This window comes from Falco naumanni, chromosome W (genome assembly GCF_017639655.2).
Source record: "Falco naumanni isolate bFalNau1 chromosome W, bFalNau1.pat, whole genome shotgun sequence".
NCBI lineage: Eukaryota > Metazoa > Chordata > Aves > Falconiformes > Falconidae > Falco > Falco naumanni.
This window is the reverse complement of record NC_054079.1, coordinates 11,903,066-11,917,492: the sequence shown is the minus strand read 5'-3', so window position 1 is coordinate 11,917,492 and position 14,427 is coordinate 11,903,066.

Below are 14,427 nucleotides of genomic sequence, written 5' to 3'. Positions count from 1 at the left end.
TTTACTGATGGATCCTGTCGTGTGGTAGGAAACCATGGGAAGTGGAAAGCTGCTGTGTGGAGTCTCACACAAGTCGTTGAAGCCACTGAAGGAGAAGGGGAGTCAAGTCAGTTTGCAGAAGTGAAAGCCATCCAACTAGCCCTAGAGATTGCTGAATGAGAAAAGTGGCCAGTACTCTATCTCTACACTGACTCCTGGGTGGTGGTTAATTCCCTGTGGGATTGGCTACAGCAGTGGAAGAAGACCAATTGGCAGGGCAGGGGTAAACCCATCTGGGCTGCTGCATTGTGGCAGGACATCGCTGCCCAGGTAAAAATCATGACTCTAAAGGTACATCATGTAGATGCTCATATGCCCAAAAGCCATGTCACTGAGGAACATCGACACAATGAGCAGGTAGACAAGGCTGCCAAAATTGAAGTAGCTCAGGTACACATGGACTGGGAGTGTAAGGGTGAGCTATTTGTCCCTCAATGGGCTCACAAAAAATCAGGACATCTTGGGAGAGATGCAACATACAGATGGGCTCGTGACCAAGGTGTGTGTTGGGGTCTGCAGCGGGTCTGCTTTATGAGTCAGTTGACTTTAAAGACTTAGTCGTGTTCCTTTAAGACAGCCACAAAAATGTCAAGTATGTAAACAGGATGTGAGAAACCAGAACTTAGAACCACAGCATATGGGCACCTACAGCAACAGCAAATAGCAAGCAAGCAAGAAGAAGACAGAAAGCCTATCAGAGCCTGACACATGTACTATCTAAGATATATAAGCAATATGTACAAATAATAAATGCCATTTTTGGCCATTTTGTCTGAACCCAGACACGTAGATATAGTGTTTTTATGTCCATCTCAACTTGCTTCGCCATACTTCTGCACATGCTTTTAATTCTTAAATGTTGTCCATTTTTTTCTTTGTTCAGAATAGGTATTTCAAAACCTGCATCCATACCCCAGGGGCTCTGGAAGAGACACCTTCTGAAGGAGGTAAAGCTTTCTGGTAATCTATCTGAGTGGCTGTTACTTAAAATTCATCACTGGCCAATGGGTACCACAGTTATCCCTACTGTAAATACAGGGGAAAGGTGATATTGGCTGTCATGGTGAGGTACACATTGGCAAATGCTGTTTCAATGTCTACTCCTGTGGTAATCTTCACTCATCAAACTCTACGTATCTGGCTTCTGTTTGATCGTAGTATTCAGGACTATTTAGAAAGGTCATGGTATATTTGCCCTTTTGCCTTGTGTCTGGAGCTATGAAAGCATGACTTTGGAGCAGATGTTGGTTGAATTCTAAAGAGAGTAGCAGTAGCTGGGAACATGTGTAGCCCCTGATATGCTAAACTCATGATTCTAAGTAGAAAACTGCTTTTTAAAATAAGTTTGGAAAAGTTACTTTGAAAGACCAAATACATGGTGGATATTACTCTTTAATGAAAACCAGTATGAACTTCCCTCTTATCATCCAACATATTACTATTACCCTTAATGTGAAATAATCAAATGCTGCCCAGTGTAGGAATGAAACTAAATGTCTGGTAACCAAAATAAAATCCCTTATAGCTATTTTTGTATGTTCATAAAAATGTGTGCTGTGAGATTAGGCAATTGTGGGTTTTTTCCCCTCTCTGCTATTTTTCTTAAAAAATTATAAAAAAGAAAAAGCTCTCTTGCAGTCCCCTCCTATGATAAGGTTGGGGGACAGAAAATCCAATGTTATGTTCTTTTATCTAAATCCTTATTCTTCCTAATCTGGCTAGACATTTTTGATAGGTGTGTTTTTACTTATTTGGCATGATGTTTTCCCAACATAATTTTTTTTGGCATTCATCCTGACAACAGTAGCTAGAGAACTTCTTGCTAGTGCTTAAAAGGATAAACTGAACACCTCCCTTTCCATCTTTTCCTCTTGCTGTTGTATAGAGTTCAGGACATTTTTTAATCCTTGCAAAGCAGTGAGAATGCAAAGGAAATGTGCGCAGATGAGTGGGGTAGCTGGGTCCTCTAAGATAGGGGGTCTGCAAGTGACCATCTGTGGGAGTGGGTCTGGGGTTTAGTACAGCAACATTCAGAAAATTGAGGCACAGATACTATAAAAATAAGTCAGCTGGCAGGCACAGTTTAGGCTTGTACTAAGATGCACCCAATCTCAAAAAGTTTTCCACTGTATGTCTTGGACTTAGGCTATATCAGCAGTAGATAGGGGGTCTGTATGTATCCTTTCAGTCATGAAGCCATGCTCACAAGTTCATGAGATGTTGGAGGGCAACTGAATTGGATCCAGGATGTGGCATGCTTGCTGTGTGTTTCTTGCAGACTTTACACTGAAGCAGAATCAGATATGTAATTATTCATCTCAGTTACTTTTGCTGTTGATATCTTCTTGTAGTCATCATGGAAAACTGTTTTCAAGATGTCTTTTATTGCATTTGTGCTTTAGAGGCTGTTATACCCCCTCTCTTTTTCATAATGTGCCACAAAGGTCCTTAAACCTTTCCTCTGAAGTTGTACATCTTGAAGTCAATACTGAAATCCAGATAGGTTTCTAGAGCAGGTCTCCCCAGGGCTGTTAGGATAGAAGAGTGGTGGAGGTCCCTTCTCCACCCAATTGCTAAGGAGTGCAAAGTACACCTGTCAACTGATAGTTGTTAAATTAACATTTCCATTTCCCTGCATGTAGTCTTATCTTTACAGACAGGTGTATATGTATTGGGAGAGGGACTGTTTTTGGCTGTACTGTAGGAGAGCCTGAAGGTAATTAGTTGTGCATAATAAATCTTGTTTACTTCATAATTTCCACTACATTTCAAATTAAGGTCCTAAATTAGGGTTAGTGTCAGACTTGCTCTTTTGCTATGTCCTAATTTTGATTTTAAAGCACATAGATAAGGACTTTAATATATTTTAGATTCAGTGCTTGTAAGTTATACTAAAATCCTTAAGGGAGTTAAAATAGCATATTAAAACCTTGCAAATGTTTTTGACTGCTGCATTCTATTATTTTCTATTCCAGTGGTAGCATATAGCCTCTGCTTGCTGATGGGCGGAGGAACGCAAACCTCCAGGGTCCATTAGACCTAACTTGTTTAATGCATTGATATCTACATGTTAAATGACAAGACAGTTCAGGTTATTGAATAATTTAAAATTCAGCTCTAATTGGTGTCATATAATCTGGAAAAGGTCATGGATGATTGCAGGAGCGGGCTGGAAACTAGGACCATGCGCGGCAATCAGTTAGCTGAGGGGAATGTGCTCGAGCTTGTCTAGACAACAATTAACATGATACAGAGCATATGGGAGTGGGAGAAGGATGGCGCCAAGGATGGCGCCAAGGAAAGATAACACCTTGCTGTTAATTGATGAAAGTGTCCTTTGTAGTTAACCACCAATCAGGGATTGCCTAGTATGTAATTCTTAGCTTAAAGAACCAATCTGTTTAAAGCACGCAGCTTCTGAAAACATATATAAACTCGTGATTGTGTACAATAAATCGACATTTGCTTGCATCAAGCTGCGTCCTGTCTCTTCATTCACCGCAGATGATGCCAGGAGCATTCTGTGAAAGTCTTATAAATGATTCATAAATTAGATCATTCACTTGCCTGGATGTCTTGTTAAATGCAGGAGTTTGTAAGTAATAACTGATGATATAATACCTGTAAGTATTTAGTTCATATGCTGGAAGGTAATCTACCTTGATGATCTTCTAGCAAAACCTGCCAGAGTACAAGAGTTAATTGTACTAGGGAAAATGCACTACTTTTATTTGGGGTGGGCTTTGGCAAGGCGTACTGTGCAGATGTTGCATTACACATCCTCTATCAGCTAGACAACTATTCTGTGTATGGCCATGTTAAAAATGCAGCTCATCACTCTTCTGCCCTTATTTCACATGAACTACAAAGGCACGAGGAAATGGTAGTGACCTGCTCTGTTCACAAATAGTATAGTTTTTGAAATATTTATCTAGGTCTTGAACTATTGGTTCTTCAGTAAAATAAAGGGCAGAAGTAAAAGACCAAAGTCAGAAGATTGTGATTTTTAGTTTTTATAATGTTGGCAGCACATCGAATGTTAATAGACCTGGTGCTGTCAAGATTAGTACAGTGGCATATTTCTGTAGTGCAAACAGGTCCGACATAGTTTTGGTTTGGAAAGCAAACATGTTTGCTTTATTTTAGTGGTCAGGTATTGCATTGCCATATGTAGGTACTGTTTGGGCTTAACGGGCATTCTGCTTGCAGTGACTTTGGAGATGCAACATACAGGTGTCTTCCTTTAGTTTTCTTGGAGCACTGTATTATTAACAACTGCCTTATCAGCCAGTGTGAGATGGGAAATGAGAGACAGTGTAACCACAGGATTCTCTTACCTTCCGTTTTCTGTAATATTTCTTTGTGTTGCTGGTCATCCCTTTATGTATTGTCTAATTTATATTAAAAGGGCTTGTAGCCTTTATTTGTCTAGAAAATATTGTAGACAAGGATGGCATGCTACAAATAACAAAACTCCATCTTTTTGGCAGCATGTTTCATTTATGCTCAGTTGCCCTGCCAGCCCATTTGACTTTAAAATCTCTTAATGTCCTGCACTTTTCACCTAGTCCAAGCACCAGACTTTCCTCAGACATTTGGCACTGACATTAATGCAAATGCCTCCAACTCACTGGGCCCTTTGGGGCAAAACACAACATACTTGGCTTTTCAACCACATGGCAGAGAGGATATATTTGTATTCACAAAACTGAAATAAATTATCTGTATTCAGTAGCTAATCCATGTTATTTTACATTCTGTGAAGTCTACAAGGAACTTGTAATTGGTTGTCTTGAAAGGCAGCAGAGTATATTTGGTATTTTGTTTATTTATGTAAAAGAATTTAAATTATACATATAAACACTGCATAGATTTGGATTATATCTCTCTTCTAATCACTGCTGGATGCTTGCTTGCATTCCTAAGTTCTAGTGTTTTGGGTGTCTTCCACTCTATGTGGATGATACCTATCTATTATAAGCATTGCCAGAGTGCAAATAATACTTTTCTTTCCATCAGTGGATACCAAATTTCCCTGCTAAACCACTTTTACCTCAGTGGGTTAGTTATCTTTATGAAACTTGGCTTCTGTAATTAAAAAAATTAGATCTTTATGAGAGGTCCCAAAGACTGGAGGAGTTTAAATTCAGTATGTTATTGAAATTAATAACAGGTCTAGCAAAAGGAATGGGAGCGACTGATTCACTGCTGTTCTGATGTGCATAAAACCTCAAATGCTTCACTGCCTAGATGAACCACAGTGCAAAGATACTCTAGGATGTAAGTAGGATTTTGATGTCTGTTACATAATATCCATGAGTATAACAAAACCACTAGAATTTGCTTGTGCTGGGTTGACAAATGTGAATTACAGTTACTTGCTTTCTTGAGAATTTTATCAGAGTATAATCACTTGCCCAGCTTAATTGAAAACTCACTTATGTTTACAGCTGAATTTAAACGTTTTGTATGTAAATGACAGCTTTTGATGTACAACCATTTTTTACAGAAAGTAGTTGGTTTTTATCTGTGTTTCTGTAAAGATACTTCAAATACTCTTATCAAATTTCCAGCAGTAAGTAATATCCCATTCAGTGCAAGGTGAAATGTTTTATGTCAAATCTCCTGCTGTGTAATGGCCAATCAAAGAGTATTTATGGTGGCTGAATGGATTTTTTGGCTCCGTATTCAAAATTAAATATTTTCAAACATTAACATTTGATGTTTTTTGCCACTCTTCAAGTTGATTTTATGTAACCCTAGATGCTCACAGCTACTTGATACTTGAAGCGACTCATTTTATGCTGAGGATCCTGCAGGCAGTAGTTTTACATTTATTACATTTGTGTACATGGAATGAAAAGTAGATTTGATAGCAGATTTGTGTCTGTCTTCTGATAAATATTTTCTCATGTATGGCTGTATGTCCATCAGCATGATACAGCAAATCTATTTCTGAGTGAGCAAAGATAAATTTTGGTAATTCACAGGAAATTGTTTCTCTTATTGCAGGTATCCAGTAAGAAGAGCTCATGCGAACAACCATCTCTGGAGCTAGATTGTTCCTACCTAGGTAGTGAAGGACCACAAACTTTTTATAAGAACAGTAGAGCATCAAAGGCTGGAAGCCCAGCCCTTGTTGCATTGTCTCAGCTGTGCAGGAATAATTACGATTATGTGATTGAAAGCCATTGCAACCATCAGGAGTGTCTGAAGGAATATCCAGTGGAAAATGGCTTGCATAGAAAGTGTAACAATATGATTTCCCCAGACAGCAGAGGACTCTCACCATGTAAAATAAGCTCAGGAGATGGACCAGAAAGCAAATGAATTTCAGAGCACTGTGCCCTCAGCAAGCAAGTCACAGTTGTGCCTGCAGGTATGGAGGGAGCTCAGGGAGCATGCAAAAGACCCACCATGTCAGCCAGGTACTTAGAAGACACTTTGGGCCAGTTCAAAAAACCTGTAATTATCCTTGGTGCTCTTGAGTTTCTGGGCTGAATGGCAGCGTGGACTCCGGTTCTAAAGAAACAGCAGGCTAAAAGGTTGTATGAAGAAAGAAAGCGGAAGCTGGTTCTGCAGAAAATGGAACTGAAAATTGAAAAGGAATGACTCCAACATTTGTTAGCTAAGCAAGAAGCAAAACTGCTCCTAAAACAACAGCAGCTACACTGATCTTGTATGGATTATAACAGCTGATTTTGAGACTTAGAGTTAAAAAAAAAAAATCTAAAATTTCTAATGATGACATGGGCAATAGTTAAATTGGGAGAATGAAACTGATAAGATAGGTGATATCTGTGTGTCCTGGTTTCAGCTGGGATGGAGTGCTGTGTTTTGGCTATGATGCGAGAACAATGTTGATAAGGCACTGATGTTTTTAGTTGTTGCTGGGTAATGTTTATACTAAGTCAAGGACTTTTCAATTTCTTGGGCCCTGGCAGCGAGAGGGCTGGAGGGGCACAAGAGACTGGGGAGGGACACAGCCAGGTCAGCTGACTTGAATCAGTCAAAGAGGTATTCCATACCATGGGACGTCATGCTTGGCATAGAAACATGGAGGGTTAGCTTGGGGAGGATCGTTGCTTGGGGATTGGCTGGGCATCAGGGCATCAGTCAGTGGGTGGAGAGCAGTTGTACTGTGCATCACTTGTTTTCTTTCTCCCTTTCTCTTTGGATTTTATTCTTCCCCCCCCCCCCTCCCTTTTCATTATAACTGTTATTGTCATCATCGTTATTATTGTTCTTTCATTTTTATTCTATTTCAATTATTAAATTGTTCTTATCTCAGCCCTCAAGTTTTACATGCCTTTCCAACTCTCCTCCCCATCCCTCTGGGTGAGGGGGGGAGTGAGCGAGCAGCTGTGTGGTACTTCATTACCAGTCGGGGTTAAACCATAACACTGTGATACAAATTCTAACAGTGACTTAGGAGATTTTTTTAGTATATTAGCAGATAATGTTGGGAAACAGCATGACAGCTGTGGAAAGCAGCATAGGAAAACAATATGTGGCACAAGAAAAGCAGTGCTAAAAGACTAGGTAGGAAAAGAGGAGCAATAGAAGAAAATGAGAGGTTGATCTTAGTGCAGGCACAAAAACAGACATTTGGCAAGAGAGCAGTGTGGGCATGGATGACACAGATGTGGTATTCCCCCTTCTTTCCTTGGAGAGGTCAGTTTTGAAGGTTTGTCTTCTTGGATTGCATATTACATTGAAAATAATGTATTTATATGGCTTTAAAAATGTCTTTCATATCAGAGGCAATCACAATTGTGTGTATTGAAAATGAGTGAGGTCACAAACAAAGGATTATGACTTCAAGTAGAATTTCATAGGAACAGATGTATTCTTAATTATGAAATACCTTAATTCTATGCATGCATCCCTCTAATGAAAAACAAGTAGAATATGAAAGACATAGAGACTGAGGGTTTTGGTGGTTTTATTTCCATTGGATATTTTTCAGACTACTTTGAGGCATCATAAGCCCAGAAAAAAATGGACCTTAAATATATCTATAATGATGTGCTTGTTAATGCCATTATGCCTATTTTAGCCATTTTTTTCTGAAAAAAACCAAACTCCCCCAAACCAATACACCTTTATGGTTTATAGAGCTCTAGTTACCTAAAGAATTCTATGCAAGAATTCTATGAAAGATCATATATGATCAATCTGAGAATGCAAAGTATTTTTGTGTTTTCTTTTCAAAGGTGTAGGAACATTTGCCATATTCTCTCTCAGAAAAGCAACTAGAATATAGCGTGCTTGCTCTTAAAAAAAATCAGTCTTTATAGAATTAAATATTTGATATTTATAGGTAAATCTCTTAATCATCACAATTCTGTTTCAGTTCCAGGTATATAATTCACTTCTGCACTTGATAACAAGGTAATTTTATATTCTAAAAACAATAAAAATTTGTTTAGCTAAGCTCAAATACCCTTTGCTTCATTGTCAGGAGGCTCTAACCTAGTTAATCTTATAACATCATGACAGTTTAAAAAAACCCAATACAACAAAAATCCATTTCCTGATAGTGTTTATTTTTATTTGTCTTTCTGAATGGGTGGATTGCTGGTTAAGGTCCATTCTGAGCTGCTGAAAGTATTGACACTGAATGACAAGTAAAAGGTCTGACCATTTGTAATTATTGGCTATTAACTCTTCTGCTCTTTTAGTGAAAGTATGAATTTATCCTTTTGCTGGCCACGCTGCATCATAATGCATTTTAATATCCCACATTTCCCTATTTAGCCACAGGAGCTGTCGTGGTTTAACCCTGGCTGGCAACCAAGCACCACGCAGCCGCTTGCTCACTCCCCCTCACCCAGAGGGACAGGGAGAAGAATCGAAAAGGAACATAAAACTCAAAGGAATTAATTCACCTCTTCCCATGGGCAGGCAGGTGTTTGGCCATCTCCAGGAAAGACGGGCTCCATCACGTGTAACGGTTAATTGGGAAGACAAACGCCATAATATCAGATGTCCTCCCCCTTCCTTCTTCTTCCCCCATTTTATATACTCAGCATAACATCATATGGTATGGAATACCGCTTTGGCTGGTTCAAGTCAGCTGACCTGGCTGTGTCCCCTCCCAGTTTCTTGTGCCCCTCCAGCCCTCTCGCTGGCAGGGCCTGAGAAGATAAGAAGTCCTTGACTTAGTATAAACGTTACCTAGCAACAACCAAAATCATCAGTGTCCTGTCAACATTGTTCTCACACCAAATCCAAACCACAGCACTGCACCAGCTACTAAGAAGAAAATTAACTCTATCCCAGCTGAAACCAGGACAGGTGTCTAGTACATTCAGTTTGCAGTTTCTATCTATGTGAAATAGCTGCTCAGCTATTCAAAAATGTGTGTGCAGGGAAAGGGGCAGTTCAGTGAGTCCTGATGCTAACCACACCAGAATAGAGGAGAGTTCCATAAATATCAAAATATTCTCTTAGTAATGTAGACAAATATGGGTAAATCCTGAAAACAGGAATTTTATTCAAATAAAAATGGAAAAGTACCTCTATTGCTGATTTTTCTATCTTCGTTGGAGAGAAAGAAAAAGGTGGGGTAATTATTAAAAATGGAGAATCCTTTGTGGGCCCATAGTTTCAGGAGACACAACCATCTCAACTTCTATATTTTATGTGGTTTATACATGATGCCTTTGAACTCTGGTGCTGCTCGAGCTGTAATCTGAGCTGAACAGGGATGTTTGTTATTGGATACTGTGACTGTTTTCTTAAGGGATCAGGTCCTTGGAAATCAGTAAATGAAATTTTTCTAATCTTTTTCCAATGGAAAACCTCAGAAGCACAGGCACTGGATGTAAGTTACCCTTCCAAAACAAAAGTATATTTGAAAGTGTGAAAACAGTTGTGACTTCTGCATTTAACCCATTAAGTACCCTTTTTAAAGACTAACTCGCCTTATTTTGGTGAGTTCCTGGTGTGATGATTTTATCAGCTGCAAAAGCAGCTAACTCTTCTTTTTCAGGTTTATAGGCCACATACCTGGTTCAGAAGATGTGCCTATTGATGAAGCACCTGGAGAACTTGCTCTGATGATGAACAGCAACAGCATAGGGGTTAAGGTAATTTCTCTCTTCACTTTTAAGTAATTCACAGTGTCAGTATATCTTCTTGACAGTGTACTGTTGGCTGACAAGTGTGTTGTTCATGTTTGGTCATGTGTTTGTTTCAGATTAAGAATTTTTTTCCACAGGAAAAGTAAAATTCATTGGCTGTTGCCTTTTATGAGTTAACTCAATATTTATGCTGAACTGTTATTACTCAAGGTTTAGTGATTGACTTCCTGTAGAGGTCTCAGGTTTTGTGTGTCATCTCTTAAGGACACTAGCCTAGCCCAGTGCAAAATGGAGTTTTCACAAAATCTTAGCTTTTGTTCTCTGTTCTAGGTACTGCTTGTAATTTTTTCAACTGGGGTTATAACATCTTGATTTGGACCTAATGTAAAAAATACTCTGGCCTTTAATTCCTAGATAGAAATGATATTTTACAGTTATTAATAGTTAATTGTTTTTTAAATAATGCTGTGTTGCACCTCTGCTTCAGTGGAATCGGAACAAACTCCCACTGAAATAACTGGGAGTGAAGCCAATATTTAGTTCTTTATCTCCATTTTGCATGTTATTTAAAATTTTAATCAATAAATTATTTTATTTTCTTTTTGTCCTACCCTGTTGCATTTCCTGTTGCCACTCGTCATGGTTTAACCCTGGCCGGCAACCAAGCACCACGCAGCCGCTCACTTACTACCCCCCTCACCCAGAGGGATGGGGAGGAGAATCAGAAAGGAATGTAAAACTCCAGGGTTGAGATAAGAACAATTTAATAGGTAAAGCAAAAGCCGTGCACACAAGCAAAGCAAAGCAAGGAATTAATTCACCACTTCCCATGGGCAGGCAGGTTTTCAGCCATCTCCAGAAAGCAGTGCTCCATCACGTGTAATGGTTACTTGGGAAGACAAACGCCATAATGCCAGATGTCCTCCCCCTTCCTTCTTCTTCCCCCAGTTTATATACTGAGCATGACGTCATATGGTATGGAATATCCCTTTGTCTAGCTTGGGTCACCTATCCTTGCTCTGTCCCCTCCCAATTTTCTGTGCCCCCCCAGCCCTCTGGCTGGCAGGGCCTGAGAAGATAAAAAGTCCTTGACTTAGTATAAACATTACCCAGCAACAACCAAAACCTTCAGTGTGTTATCAACACTGTTCTCATACCATATCCAAAACACAGCACTGCACCAACTACTAAGAAGAAAGTTAACTCTATCCCAGCTGAAACCAGGACACCGCTAGAAGAACATTCAGTCTTATTAGATAAGCCACAAATAAAACCTGTGGATTGACAGGGTATTTCTCCCATTTTCAAAAAGTAACAGCTTCTTGTTCTATGCTTTAACTATATCTATTCTTTTGACCCATGTATCCCCTGTTTGGTGAACAAGAAGAGCAGCTGTTCTTTGAATGGCCTCTTCTTTAGTGACAAGAGAAGACTTTTAAATAATCTTTTCTCTCCACTATGAGAATACTGGAAGAACTGTTAGTTTATTTATAAACTAAGGGTCCAATACTTTCATTTTATTATTTTTTTAATATCAATTGATACTAATTTTGTTTTTTGAGATCCTCTTCACTGAAGAGGAAAAAGTCTTCTTTCTCTAGAACAGCAAGAGTTAGTTTCCTTAGAATACTTCACTGCTTAACCAAGTATTTGGCAGCTGTGAGTTACTGGCATGTCCTCAATGTATTCTCATGCTTTCTTGTTTCATTTTCACAGAGATCGAAGTGATCAAAGTGTGATCACTGTAACTAAAGAGACAGAGATTCATGATATGTTTAAGCTGCACTAGCATTAAGTCCCTTGGAGGAAAAATGTAACCTAGAACATCTGTAGGATTTCTTGGCAACAGTTTCCCAAAAATTTGCAAAAATCTACAGAGCCTAACAGGGAAAATGAGGAAAATCTGTGCTGTTAACAAAATGGGAGTTCCAGATTTCAAAAGGTTCCCCACCCTCTCTTCATTTCCCTGGTTTAATTTGCTGTAATTTTTCGAAGTTAATATATGTTCATGCAGTCTCAAGTTGCCATGCCAGCTGGTTCCAAAGTTTGGCAGCAAAACACTTGGAAGCTTTTCTTCCTATATGCCATCTTCAGTTTTGCAAAGGTTACCAGATGAATGTTCCCTAAATAATTTACTCTAACATAAGGCTGAAAGAGGCTACAGAAGACAAGTCCATTTGTCTCTTTTATGTATTTGAATATATAAGTGATGTTTTCTTCAGTATCGAGAGTGTGCAAGTGTGTGGCTAGAGCTTAGAAAAGATGAAGAACTGGTAGGAATACGTCCTTTTTTTTAAACAGCCTCTTTTGTTTTTTCTTTTTTTGTTTATTTTGTTTTGGTTTTTTTTCTTGTATTTTTTTTTGTTTGTTTGTATTTGTTTTTTTAAATTGACCTACCTACCAAATGTTTCTTGTTGCAGCAAATGCTATCAGAACTTTAATGGAAAACCAGCCCTCTCCGACTTCCAGTTCATACATGAAAGCTCCTCTATCAAATTTCACAGCGTGAAACTTGATTTCAGTCTTCAGATAAGCAAACCAGTTTTAAAATATCCTGGTAGATCAAATGAAATGGTGAAAGTCCTTTAAAATACTAAACTTGCTGAAGTGAGATACTGGAGTTTAGAAGTAAAATAAATAATATAATCAAGAACTGAAAACCAGGGGGGTTTATAATTAACAGCTCCCTTTAATTATCTACAATTACAAAAATGTAATTGCAATTTATTCTCTACTCTCTGTGGGAAAAATTATAAGCAAGGGAATGTGCATCACTGCCAGGCATAAATGCTATAGGATGGGTACAAATAATAGATAAGCCCTTAATGAAAAGCAAAAAGCAAATAGAAGTGTGCAGCTGTGCCAGGCTATTGAAAGGTAATTGTAGCCAGAAATGAGGTATGTACTTTAAAAGGCATTTTGTCATCTCCTGTAGGGATTAATTTTCTTCCTCCTTGAAAAAAGAAAGAAAGATTCCATGAGCAAATATAGTACAGAGTTTGATTTCTGATACAGATTTTGGTCATAGTTTGTCTGTCTGTGAAAAGGAAAACTTTTATCTTAGGGATTACTACAAACTATAGCTGAATTTTCTAATGAATGCCTGTTTCATTTTTTCTTCTAAATGTTCCATTATGTTTTTTTCATTATCAAAGTCAGGAAGCATTGTCCATCTCAGCCTCTTTGGATGGTCCCGGTATGAATTTGCAGTGTTGAATTTGTCACTTCTCTGTTGGGTATGTTGAGGAGCTGTTGGGAAGAAATGTGTCTTTCCCTTTGCCTGCATGCAGCTGGGCCCGTGAGTGGGACCTGAAGAGTCTTCAGATGCAGGATCTCCAGTTCTCTAAGGTGCAGCAGTCAGAGCAGGCTTTATTGAGGATGGTTTTCAGTATCTTGGAGTACTCCTAAGTGAGCCCGTGACCAATTTTCAGCTATGGAGATAGTAATTTGTACAATTAATGGCAACTTGTCTGTATAATTTCTTTTCAAGTCTGCCCCAGTGCGCAAGATGCTTTAAAATATTCAAAATAAAAACATAACCTAATGCATTTATTTAGCATAAAACAGCCTTTTACAAAGTGCTTTCCATCTCCCAGATGCAGATGCTTGGTACATGCTCAAGTACCCACTCCATGTGTTTTCAGTAGGATCAATACAGCCGGCACTTACTTTTGTGTGTACTCCTGACTTTTGCATCTTGGGAGAGGAATTTTAAAACAATCCTCTTTCCTTTATTTAGTCTTAACTTTGGATCTGAATGTCATAGAAATAAGACCTACTGAATAGCACTGACTAGAGAAGATACAATTTGCTGCTTTGCAAGTACCCCTCCCCAGTGCTCTGCTGTGTGCCTAAATCTTAATATACAGGATTCCCTGCTTTTCTGATTCTTAGGTTTCCTATACAGCTCTTCCAGTGCAGTCTTTTTACTGCCTTCTTTCTAATGTGCATCATTCCCTCAGCTTTCACACAGTACTGTCACTGCACCTGTACACTGATCTGTGCAAAATGTTATAAATAGGAATTGTTGGATACAGCAGCTATTGGATGGGTTTACAGTTATCTGCAGGCACTCTTTCAGTGTATGCTACCAGGTTAAAGGATTTCTTTCCTGGAGTATTTTTGCAAGGTGGAATTTGCCACCTTTAATTTCATCAAAGGCTTTTTATGTTTGTGTGCTTCATTCTATATCACCCCTGTGTAATTTTTTTGTTTGTTTTTTAGTTAGTTGAAAATATCAAACACAGAATTCAGCAGTGCTTTCCCTTTATTTGAATGCTCATTGCTATGGTGATAGTTC